The sequence below is a fragment of the Coccinella septempunctata genome, chromosome 8 (assembly GCF_907165205.1).
Source record: "Coccinella septempunctata chromosome 8, icCocSept1.1, whole genome shotgun sequence".
Lineage (NCBI taxonomy): Eukaryota > Metazoa > Arthropoda > Insecta > Coleoptera > Coccinellidae > Coccinella > Coccinella septempunctata.
Genome location: NC_058196.1, coordinates 26947516 through 26961217, shown reverse-complemented (window position 1 = coordinate 26961217; position 13702 = coordinate 26947516). Strand labels below are relative to the sequence as shown.

At 34.6% G+C, this 13702-nt stretch overlaps 1 protein-coding gene across 1 annotated transcript in view; it reads left to right on the top strand.

Annotated features, from left to right (window-relative positions):
* LOC123319059 (homeotic protein ultrabithorax) overlaps positions 1 to 7783 on the top strand; it is a 217523-nt gene extending 209740 nt beyond the window's left edge. The window contains exon 3 of the mRNA XM_044905907.1: positions 6745 to 7783. The gene's annotated coding sequence lies outside the window, so the exon portion shown is untranslated. The remainder of the gene's footprint in view (positions 1 to 6744) is intronic.
* The last annotated feature ends 5919 nt before the right edge of the window (positions 7784 to 13702 follow it).

Here is a 13702-nt window from a genome sequence, read left to right as displayed (position 1 = left end):
TAATCCAAAATATGCCACATCAACCCAATCGGCGTAAACTGTTTCTTGAAGGACGATAAACATCTGCAATTTCTTCCCGCAAATTTATTCATTAACTGCGATCGCCGCGACGGAGCGTGCCTCCAATTCAAGATGAATTACGACCATAGAATCCGTATTCGCGTTGTCAGTGGTCAGTAACGCGTACGCGGGCTCGAGGACCGTTCGCCTTTATCTGATCGGAACGAGTTAAATGTTTTATGATTGTATTGTTTCCTCCGTACGGGGCCTCTTCTGTATTAGGGCGCCCGGGCGGCTCGTCACGGCCGTTATTTTCATAAAGCGGTCTACGACGTACGTCGCAAATCAATTGGTTTCATATGCGTGAGGTTGATTGATCGCGTTTGGGCTGTTTATGCGCGCACATCCTAAGTCTGCTTAAACTGACAAAAAATAAAAAATAGATTTGGGGAATTGAAGGTTATAAACATATCAACTCGATATTTTGCAATTGATATAACAAAAAACTGAAAATCATCAGAAGATCCTTTTATAGTTAGTTTTCTTGCTGAAACTATCAATATATGTATTTCATTGTGAAGGCAATAGGGAATACGAAAATGATGTATTTTTCATGAAATATCTTTGAAACGTCACATTTTGAAATAACCATTTCAACCGTTTCCCAAAAAAATTATTTTAAGCATCTAAAAAATGAGAAATAAAAATGGGTTTTTAAAGTTTAATGCGTTTTGTGAGAATTGCACAAGCTGGCAACATCGACTGAAATATGCCTTGATAATAAAGGACAACAAATGCATTATCTTGGTGAGATAGACAAAGATGGCTGTCTATGAAGTCTGCGACTAACGAGGAAGGTCGTAAAATTTTATGGGATTTTTATGGCCGGTTGCAGTTGAAGCTCGCCAGTAAGTACGCGCCTGTAGATCAACAGCTGTTATTTCATAAACAAGCTGATCGGACATTGTTCTTCTCATCGTCTTGTAGACGCTGTTGCCAAATCGTAAACTCGGAACCAAGCGATTCAAATTTTAAAACCCCATATTTGAAGGATGATTTTGAATAGTTTCCGCGGTGAATTTGAAAAAATCATGAATGAAACTCATAATTTTTCAGTTTAAACTGGCATATCGTCGTTAAAACCCGAAAAATGTGTAACTCCATTTTAGCTGATTTTACAGGAGAGGCAAAAAACTATTTACTATTACCCGTACTCCCTTAATATTTACCTTTGTTTTCACAGCAAAGCAGCACTATTTTTCTACTACTTCTTATGTTATCCACTGATGCGATGTGGATATATGCACTGACGCCGTGCTAGTGTAAGGGAGGTACATGTATTCTTTTAAACAATTTCAAGCACAGAGATACACATTATTCTATTTGGCGCGGGAAAAATAATTAACTGTTCGATGGAACTACGCAAATTTTTGAGCATGTAGATGTTGAAAACCGCTAAGGGATGGCATCAAAATCTCTTTTTTGATTAAATTGGGAGTTACACATTTTTCGGGTTTTAACGACGATATGCAGTGATAACCCAAATTGAGGAGAATTCCCCATTACGAAAGAAATATGCAATACACAGAGCGAGCCATTGACTCGTACAAATATTTCAACAGTAGATTCCTGAGGTCAAAAGAAACACTTTTTTCCTTTACTATTTTTTACGTATCGGCTCGGTTCAAAAGATACAGACTGTTGAAAAACAACAAAACAAAGTTTCGTGAAATAAAAGTATTCTTCATATTTTCTCATGTAATGCACCGTTTTTGAGTAGTTTCATGTTCAAGAATAAAAAATTATTTGTGAAATTTGAAAAGTTGGGTACCTACTTTGGCTGAATACAACACTCTTTAAAAGATCCACAGATGTGTAGTGTCATAGAATTAGGTAGTTATTCTGAAGGTAATTTTGTTTTTCCAGGGGTGGCACAACACATTATGAATACTTAAAATGGCTATATCTTTTTGTCAGGGCCGAATCGGAAAAAATGGTATAGAAAAAAGTGTTTCTTTTGACTTCAAGAATCTACTGTTAAAATATTTGTACGAGTCAAAGACTCATCCTGTATAAGACAAATTATTGCCTTGATGTATTGAGACTAACAGAGCTCGTACCTCATCTTTTTTTTGGTCACGAAGGCATTAAAAAAAATAGAAGTACCTACATACGTTATTCCTCATTTGACTCGCATCGTTGCCTGCTAGGTAAAGCTGGGATATAATTAAAACTGCCTTTGCTATTGAATATATTCCATCAATTTCGAGGGTACGGAGGTCAGAGTTGTATTGTCCTGGTGAGGTCAATCAAGACCGAAACCATTGTCAATATCGCTTATATTCATATCATCTGAATTGATTCTGGCGACTAAATTTTTGATGAATAGGCCATACAGAAAGACGATTTTGTCTATTGGCCAGAAAGAGCTGTTTTCTGTCGTCAGTTGGACAGAAGTGAGGTTAGTTCCGATCGTAGACAGGCGTAGGTAGTACCTATGCAATTCATCGATAGCAAAGTGAAGTGTTTTTGGCCTAGGTATTTATAAAACTGCTAGTAGTATTTACTAAACTCATGAGCCTGTCATGCTCTTCGAAGTTCTGGTATGAGGTTTGTGGGCTAAAAATTATCTTACTGCCTCGGCAAACTCATTGATTGTGAAGGTAATGACAGCATTCGCCTCCTCCAAGCGATATTAGTGTTCATCGACGCTGTTTTTCAATTATTCCACACTCATAATTCATTAATACCTTAAGAACGTAATATACAACTCCTCATCGTGCATAAGGTGCGTTGTCTTCGGTAGGTTATTGTTATTCACGGCTACGTCCGAGAAGTTTTGATCGTTTCGCTTTTACACAGGGCTAGTCTCCGCTCATATATCTCGATGAATATTGAAACGGCTTAATTAATGTGGGAATAAACTACCTGTTCGAAGAAACGGGAAAACACCATTGGAACAATCACAAATTGATATTCCGTGCCTGAGAACCTAATGGGGGGTCTGGAGAATGTGGAATTCGTTAATTATGGCTATAGGGTCAAATTAGGTTAATTTTATACGACTTCGAAATTCCGAAATGCACTTATCGGGTGTTAATTGATGGGATTCAAAATTCACATTGTGTTCACTGTAGATTCCTCAATAAATTGAGGAAACTGTAGAAAAACTCTGAAAAATAACTTTTTGCAGGATGTTGAATCTATTTCACTTTTCATTCCCAGACTCTTTTGAAGCCAAATTTTTTTTATTCTGATTTAAAAATTGATTTTCAGGTGCCATCTTCAGGGAACTGTATTCAAGCAAGAGCAAAAAATAAAATTCATATGAAAACCCCAGACTAGGTACTCTTTGCCAAGGAATCGAATTTTTGCGCCACTATTAATTTACACTCTATATACAGGGTGAGACTTTGACTCGTACAAATATTTTAACAGCAGACTCTTGAGGTTTTTTCCGATAAGAAGATATAGTCATTTTGAGTTTTCATAATGGGCTGTGCCACCCCTAGAAGAACAAAATTACCTTCAGAATAACTAGCTAAATCTGTGAGACTACACATCTGTGGATCTTCAAAACAATTTCTCGAATTTCACAGATACTGTATAATTTTTGAAAAACAAATTACTCGAAAACGGAGCATTATACCAGAAAATATGAAGAATACTTTTATTTTAAAAAACGTTCAAATATTCATGAGATAGCATCCAACTTAGTTTCAAGAGTTGGGTTCTTTGAATTTTTGTATTTTTATGGTACGTAATGGTCATAACGACAAAACTACAAGACGAAGGTGATATTTTGTGTTCGAAAAAGATTCATCAAATAAATGAAAAAATTTATTCCAAAATTCATTTCATTCGATAAAACTGTTTGTGAGATAGAATTAAAAATAAAATTCATCCTGTATCATTTAAATTGAGCCGATTCTAAAAAAATGGTATAGGAAAAAAGTGTTTCTTTTGAGCCTAAGTATCTACTGTTAAAATATTTGTAGGAGTCAAAGACTCACCCTATATTATCTACGTATGATACAGAAGTACAGAGATAAAAACTTCGGCAAAAAAATATTCACCCTGATAAGTTATCAATGCTCTTCTTGATTTCTAAAGTATTCTCTTGAATTTGAACCTCTGTCAGATATATTCGAAGATGAACGGATATCAATTTTCGTTAAGACCTGTTATCGAACAGCGGGCATGCACTTTCTGAAGAATAAAATGAAAAATCGCCTTATTATGTTTATTCAATGGATTCAAGCACTCGCCTCGGTAAAATATATCCCTGCAGTCTATGAGAATCACCGTCTAAGATATGCATTAAAATCGAATTTTTCGTTACGCATAATTGAGTGGGTCGTATATAACGCTTAAAAAAACTTCCCATTCTCCAGACACCCCAGAATTCCAAAGTACTCTTATCAGTTAGTCATCCATCTGAATTTCGTTCGTCCCCTTCGTCTTTTCCGGGGAAGAAAGCGTAGAGAATGGGGGTCGCAACGTTGCCGCTGCACGAAAATTGTCTGGAGATTGAAAGGGAGATTTTTGTGAAATCTGTGGTCTTTGATGATATTTCTATAATGAGTCAGAGCAAACGCCTAATGGAGCCTCAAGCGTATTGAAGTAGAATGATGATACATTGTGCCAAAGAAGCAATGGTAAGGGGCTCCAATAGAGACCAACCCTTTTGATATCTGAGATATTTGGGATAAGTGAATGATCCTCTAGAATGGAGTGTGAAAGCTAAAGTCTTAATATCCGAACAAAAGATGGTACATCCACATTCGAGAAATATCAAATGAAAGAGATACGTGTATATGTATCTATAGGGATCAAACAGGCTAGACGACTGAGTCAGGGCTTTAACGAGAAAGAATTGACAGAGGAGTTCACTGGAGGATTGAGAAAGATAATAAAAATTAGCTGCTATTAACAACAAGAATCTCATCGAAGCAATAAATATCTGAGCTTGCTCAACACTAAGCTACTCACTCATCTTTTGGTTCGAGGAATTGTTGATTTGTCCAACTGTATGTCTAAGGAAACAAAGCGTTTCACCAGAATTTCATCGAGTAGTTAGTGATGCTGATAGTTCAACTATATTTTTAGAAATCGTCGAACACTCTGCTCAAAGCAAACTGATTGGCAAACCTTGCAAGAAAGACGCCAGAACGAGGTCAACCATGATTACGTCGACATAGCTGCGTCAAACCAATGAAAGTTGATTCCCGAGCAGAGGGCTCCATCATGGCCATTCAGGATAAAGTGATAATATCATTAAATCTACCAATGGGGAATTCTCCTCAATTTGGGTTATCACAGCATATACTAGTTCAAACTGAATAATTATGATTTTCATTCATGAATTTTCCAAATGCACCGCGGAAACATTTCAAAATAATTGCTCAAATATGAGGTTTTAAAATTTTAATCGCTCCGTTTCTAGTTTACGATTTGGCAACAGCGCCTACTAGAAATTAAAAAGAACAATGGCTTGTTTGTAATTTAACAGCTGTTGATTTACAGCCATCATAAGGCGCGTACTCTCTGGCGAGCCTCAACAGCAACCGGCCTTGAAAATCCCATAAAATTTTACGACCTTCTTCGTTCGTCGCGGACTTCATAGACAGCCATATTTGTCTATCACATCAAGAAAGTGTATTGTTGTCCTTTATTATCAACGCATATTTCAGTCGATGTTGCCAACTTGTGCGATAGAAACGAAACGCTTTAAATTTTAACTACCCTTTTTTCTTCTTCATTTCTAAGTACGGTTGGAAAGGTTACTTCAAAAAGTGACGTTTCACAGATATTCCATAAAAAATACATCATTTTCGTCAAAAGGAGTATTCCCTATTCTCTGTATAGATCTGGCAACGTCGATTGCGACCTGAACGAATCTGCCCCTTTCCATATTCTCATCCTCGCCCCATCCCTGGGGGGTTTCAGTCACATGACCGGCAATCCTTCACCGCGCGACAGGCAACTCGTTGCCATGGAAATAAATCTCCTATCTTGCCACTTCTAATTGGCTCTCTTTTAACCGAGTTTAATTTCGAGTTAGATCCTAGGTACGCCTGGGCTTCGTCCAAGGGTGAAGAGGCTGAGTTAGGGCTCATTTGTTAAATTCGACTTCCAGAATAATTTCATAAATTGGTATCGTGTCTGGGGGTGATTTGTCATTCGGTTGTACTTCTGTTTCGATTGGAAGGACGTATATCATGTCTGCGTATAACAAGGTTGCTGGTACAATGCGTGAGAGGGTTGGTATAGCGTAATCGAGTTACATCTTCGAGTATTGGGGAATTTAGAAATAGTTTGACTACTCGACGAAGCAAAGCAAACATTTTCTGTCATGTATATTTATTCTTAAGAGTCTAATTCGAAACAATCAATATAAAGAGCACCGTGTAGTGCAATCAAAAATAAATAAAACTATAGGGCATAAATCTTAGACCTTTTTCAATGAATAAACTACAAAAAACACTAAGAAAATTACATTAAAAGTATAAAAATATAATGAAAAATTGAAATGAATGTAATTATTTCTATAGTTGTATGTTTTTCAATTTTTTTCGAATTAAATATGCGTTAGATTGGGTTCAACCTCAATGGAAGTTTGAAAATGTTCGTCTCTTCTTCACCGGAAGTCTGAGCTCTGCCGGTCGGTGGAAATTTTGAAATTTTGTTTTTATGATTGGCTTGTTTTATTTTCTGAAAAATTCACGATTTGATTCTTTGCAGAACCTCAAGGATGCGAGAGTTACTGGTAGACCTCAGATCTCTCGGAAGATGAGGGATAGCTGCTCACCCATCAACACAGGAAGAACTGCCCTATCGGAAGTTGTTCACCATTCGGACATTTGTAAAATTTGTATAATTGAATGTGAAATATATATAATAATATTAATCCGATACGTGTAAATTTATGAAGATTTATCTGAAAAAAACAATTTTTGGTGAGTTCTCAGATCTGAACTATTAGTTCTAGTCAACAATAAGATTCAAATCAAAATTTTTTTTTCGCAATTTTCAACGTGCCATAAATCCTGAAACGATATATACGTAAATCTGTAATCCTACTAGTTGTAAGAAAGATGAATACAAAAGAAAATCTATAATAGCTAATTGTGCACTTTGTAAATAATATATCTAAGAAAAATAATAATAATGAAAAGGTTTATTTCATTTACAAACACTGATTGATTTATATTGTAAATATAGCGATAAGATCTCAAAGTTTCCTACATCGGAATGAATTGTATTATGCAAAGATTTCGTGCAATAATGGAGTGCAACATTTAGTTTGAAGAAATTTTATTTTTATTTTATTATTTGTAGAAAAATTCAACTATATGTATTATACATTTTATTCAATAAATTTGTGGAAATAAAATTCATATGCCCAAAAATACTGCATGAATTGAATGTAAATGGAAATGAAAATTAGATTCGGCTTTTTATTGAGCATTGAGCACCGCTTTGTACTATAGAGTACTTTTCACGTGAAATGTAAAATAAATGTATATATAATTATCGAATGAACCTCTGAAAGAATTTAAAACTAAAGACATTAGCAATTAGAAAAATAGGATAGAATTTATAGGTTTATTTATATGGTACGTTATGTTATTCCGTTTTGTATTCGTAAAAATATCGAATTGATTATAGTGTGCGATGTGTGCTAACATTAAATTACAGTTAGATACGTCATTTTTTATGATGGAATCAAGGCATCCTAACACTGTTAAAAGAGCAGTATCTTTTTGCACTACATGTAATAAATATCCCTCGTAGATTTTCTTATACTTTGAATATACAGGGTGTTTCCAAATTGGTATTAATAATTTAGAATTGTGAATGGTGGGCACAAACTGAAGAAGCCTTTCCTTGAATTTTTTTTTGAACTGTTTGTCTAGCAACACATTTTCTGTAATGGAAGTGATAGTTTCATTGAGTTTTTTCTCAAGTGAAGTATTTAGGACAATGAAATTTGAAAGATAATTGTCGATTATGCAATAATGGTGTCGTAATTTTTTTGTAATTCGAAAATTATATAACAAGGTTGAAAAAAATTACTTCAACTGTAAAAATATTTCTAGCTCCATCTCAGTTTCACTATTTATTTGCAGAATTTATTGTCTATTGGGAACGCAAGGTAGAATATTTTTATATTCAATTTGATTAAATTTATGTTTATTTTCTTGTGTTCAAGTTTATGCCACCGTTTGGACAAAAATTTGTTTGTATGTGTTTTTATTCATATATAGTTATAAAAATATCAATGCAAATTTTTTTGAATAATTGGGAACTATGAACAACTGATTGAAATCAAATTATTATCGAAATTTAAACCCTGATTCTACAGTATTTGATAATGAAATTGATGACAGTTAGAAGTACTTGAACAATTTTGTAATTTAGCAGTTTATACAAAGTGATTTTAAAAGGGGCTCCTCATGTTTAAATTTAGTGAAATAGATTTTCGTATGGGAAGTGTATATTTTGTTGAAATCTCGTTCATATTTACACCAAATTTAAATTATAAATGTGTTGAAATATGTATAAATCGATTTTAATAACTATTGCCCATGAATTTGGTTTGGTTTGACGACTATACAAGGAAACATTTGTTAGTTGCTGAATTGAAGCAAGAGGTGAAATTTTGCAGAGAAAAATAATTGGTTGTCAAGACCCTAACCGAAAAAAAACCGGTAAAAAATTTAATTTAATATCGTTTGGACTTTGCAAACTGTAATATTCAAGACATTCATTCGAGTTTTTTTGGTAGAATCACCTAGTATATCTAGCTGAAACATATAGCATTTCTTCAGGAATAGCACAAACGTTTCAAAATGACCTCCGTCCACACTGATAGAATCCGAATATGACTGCGATTTGAATAAGCACAATTAGAGTATTGAGAGTTGTAATTTTCCAACCCAAGCACACTATATCCAATATTAATACACTAGAAGTTTTGTTGTTTTGTAAATCTTGCCTCCACGATGGAAAATTGAAACCTTGTTCCTTTGTCATGTCGGAAATCTGATGTTACAATAGAGAAAACAGTCCAAAAACTCTTCTCTATCAGAAAACGAAAGTACAAGCAAATGTATACGTTATTATTAAGTTACTTAAGGTAGTGGTGAAACGGCGGTAAGTTTGGGCAGAAAAGAGTAAAACAAAATTAAAAATCCCAAACGTTGTACATACAGCTGTAAGATTCGTAGGATAAGGATAAAATGTATACTGTTTATCTAGATTATAATTATTGTTTGTTTTCTTTCCAGTTTTATATATGAACAATTTGTTGCTTTTTGTTGCTCAAGATATTATATTTTAGTATGTACCATAATAAGGCTCCATCTTCTTGTCGTCTATGTGTGACTGTAATTTATTTTAATAAAACTCATGTTCTCCAGTTGCATCTGTTTTCTTCAACTTTTACTTCATTTAACTGAGATCCACGGGGGTGTTATAAATCCTTATAAAATTATATACGAAGGTTGTGTGAGGTATTTTACTTCTGAAACGACCTTTCAACTCGAGAAGTTGGAAATGAGTTTTCCTTGGTTTGCAGATGATGAAGTGGAAGTAGTAGGGGGATATATATGTCAGTTATCTTTTCGTATGCAATTTTATCCTATCTGGGTTGAAAAACAGGGTTTAGAATGCTTGTTTTCTGAAGTATGACGACCGTCGGGATATTATTGTTTGTCCCATTAATCTTACACCAAATTACAAATGAAAATATTGAGGGAATAGATCGATTTTTTTATACTAAAATGAATCTTATGTATTATAGAATCTGGTTATGATTATTTTGATCGAATATAAGAAGTAAATTTCATTTCCTTCGAGTATATGTGCGATATAGTTAAAAAGTTGAGTACATGTGCGCATTCGCCAAATTTTAGATCTTTAGCATTGATTTTTCTGAATTTCTCACATGTTCTTCTTTATCTTGTAGTATTGCAATAGCGTTTTTAAATCGCATTCTACATTCAGTATCCGCTTTTTGGATACAATTATACAGGGTGTATTTGAAGGTGAGGCTTTTTTCAACAGAAGGTAGAACTGGTTAAAATGAAGCGTTTCACCAAAAATCACCTATAGTGCAAAACTTTCACAATGACAAAGTTGAGAGAAAAATTGAAAATCATAACTGAAATAGATCCTAATACGACCATAGACTGTTTGTGAGCTGAATTATCGCAAAGAACTTTGAAAAATCTCATCTCCTGATTCGACCATGTGGTTTCCTTTAAGGATATTGGCTCATTCGATATTTACGTGGTAATAAAATGGAAACTGAGTATTGCCGAATTGTTCTCATTATTTTTGTAACTTACACGATTTTATGAAATGGCTCATTTCGATACCCACTGACAGAAGAGACTTAGGACACAAGTGTGAAAAACAGAATAATACTTCAAAATCTTACCAATAAAATTCGTCTAAATTATTCACGAATTTTTTCACAATGGTCATCACAATTTTCTTGTTCGAACATTCCAACAACCGTCGTAAAAATGGGATGAAATTGGGATTATCATAGCACTTTTTCAACATAACTAGCATAAGTACTTTCAAGAAACTGCCTAAATTTTCTACATTCTTTTCACCCTAAATTGCACGATACAACAATTGTAATTCTCTCAAAAGTGAGCTGATGCATCTAATCCGATGAACTTGGTACCGAACCATTCATTGTCCAGCCCCATGCTCATGTTTTGTTTCGTTTTTTCGATACCGGAGTCACTTCCCACAGTCCCTTACTTGGAATTCAATGAAATTTTGTCGAACTTCTAGGGGTTGTATCTCTACCATCTTGGATATTTTATGTAGACAATTTTTGGTTAAACAACTTAATCTGATGAGTTTTCTACCTTCTGTCAAAAAAGCCTCATCTTTGAAAACACCCCGTATTATATTAACATATGAGATAATATTGAATCTGCCTTATAATAACACATTAGATTTGGAAATCCCTGTTCTTAATTAGATTTCCAATATTCAAACGAAATTTTAAGGATTTTCCTAGACCACTATGTAGTGGAAGAAACCTAGGAAACAACTCTCAATTGTCACATGTGAGATTTTCTAATCCAAGCTCGACCAATTGTTGAAATACCCAAGAATATTCCTGTGAACCAAATGGAAACTACCCATTAATCGACTAATACCACCGAAGCGTTTCCACGCGATAAACAACCACCCAATTCTACCCCGTCCAACGCCTACTAGCCGTTTTATCATTCGTTCAAGAGAACGAGGAAAAGCAATCAGCCCCGGTAAATAATAATTTTCAGCGAGGTGCATGCTGAAACCGAACATATATTAAAGCTGCAATGAATCAGAGTTTCAGCTAAATCCACCTTGATGAATGTTTTTGGCTCCATGCCTGCATAAATCCTCAATGCATACCAATGAAGTATTCTCGGGATAGCCCTCATTGTCCCCACAGAATCCTATCCCCCTCTCTCTCCCTCAGGCCGCTCTCCTCCTTGAGATGGAGCAAAAGGGGAGGTCTGGACGACGTGGGAGATTTTCCAAATGGAAACTATACTGGTGTGAAACGGCACCAAGGTATAATATTTTTCCTATTAGATATATAGCTGGATGCGCTTTTGTTTAGGGCTGCTGAATCCTATATTTTAATGGCGATATAACTGGGAAACGATTAACAAAATTGCGGGATCTGGGGATGCGACATAAATCTACCCTTAAGGCTGAAAGGGCAATCCTCGATACTTATAAGTAGGCTTTGGAGGAGTAATCGAAAACAACAGTCCTTTAACGGATGTGTCTTGGATTCCATGAACGAGGAAAACTCGATTACAGCTACATATAGGTATGCAGGGTGTCCCAGGATTAATGGGAATGAATTCGGATATAGGTTAAGTACCTCAAAATAAGACGAAAAGTTCCTATGGTGACTTGATTATGGATTTATTGAATTTTTTCTGAAAGAAAGAGACAGACGAATGAAATTTTGTAGTGGTATTATTCAAATAGAGATATATCCAGAACTCATCTTTTATAATTGAAGAAATCTCGTAGAATTTTTTCTCAGTCCATGAAAAAAAAATAAAACAAATTTTCATCAAGAGTAGACGGATTAAGTCAAATGTTTTTAGGATGTATAGGGTGTATTTGAAGGTGAGGCTTTTTTTTCAACAGAAGGTAGTACTAGTAAAAATGAGGTGTTTCACCAAAAATCACCTATACAATACTTTCAAAATGACAAAGTTGAAAAAAAATTTGAAATGATTACTGAAATAGATCCTGATACGACCCTAGACCGTTTGTTATCTTAATTATCACAAAGCAGTGAGAAAAAACTTATCTCCTGATTCGACCATGTGGTTTTGTTAAGGATTTGGTTTGTTCGATATTTACGTGGTAATGAAAATGGAAACTTTGGATTGCCGAATTATTCTCATTATTTTTTAATAACTTACACGATTTTATGAAATGGCTCATTTCGATACCAACTGACAGAAGAGACTTAGGACCCAAGTGTAAATAATAGAATAACACTTCAAAATCTCAACAATGAAGTTCACGAATTTTTTCACAATGGACATCACAATCTTCTTGTTCGAACATTTCAACAATCGTCGTAAAAATTAGATGAAATGAGGAAAAATCATGGCACTTTTTCAACATAACTAACATAAGCACTTTCAAGAAACTGCCTCGATTTTCTACATATTGTTTCACCCTAAATTGCACGATACAACAATTATGATTCTCTCAAAAGTGACCTGATGCATCTAATCCGATGAACTTGGTACTGAACCATTCATTGTCCAGCCATATGTTTATATTTTGTTTCGTTTTTGCGATGCCGGAGTCACCTTCCACAGTCCCGTACTTGAACTTCAATGAAATTTTGTCGAACTTCAAGGGGTTGTATCTCAGCCATTTTGGATTTTATATATAGACAATATTTGGTTAAACGACTTCAGTTGATGAATTCTACCTTGTCAAAAAAAAGCCTCATCTTTGAAAACACCCTGTATACTATTACCCTATTATTTTTCTGATGTTACTCAATTTTTTTTAGAATAATAAGAAAAACCTCATCTTGAATTGAAATATACAACTTTCTTAATATGTATTCGGTATCCCCTGCACCTGTGCTGTCAATGACCTCATAAACAAAACCTCTTCCTCCATTTTCCCAATGAAAGTTAATCACCCAATCAATTAACATCCGACGACCTTTAAAGACAATGCATCTCTCCCGCAATTCCATTTGCCTAAAAATACTTTGAAATTCAAATCGAACGATCCGAACGGTATTTTTATACAATTAGTATTTGTTTGAACTCTGACAGTTCACGATATTAACATAATTTCACAGTTTGTTCGGAACCTTTATCGTTCCGACGTGGAACGGTAGCTGACAGTGTAAGAAATTGATGCCGAGTTAATGAAACCTTTGAACGATGAAGATATAAAATCTATCGAAACTATACTTACTGTCAGGAACCTTTTAAAGTCGGAGATAGTGGTTATAAACATAGAATATGGGGAGATTGGTATCGTCTTTGATGTCACCGAAGCTCCGATTGAAATATCTTGAATTTTATTGATTCGCTATCTTGTAGCTGAAATCCATTTGGGTATTTTCTGAATTGATATTGTATGAGATAATGTTTTACTTTGGTCCAACGAAAAAGAATCAGTT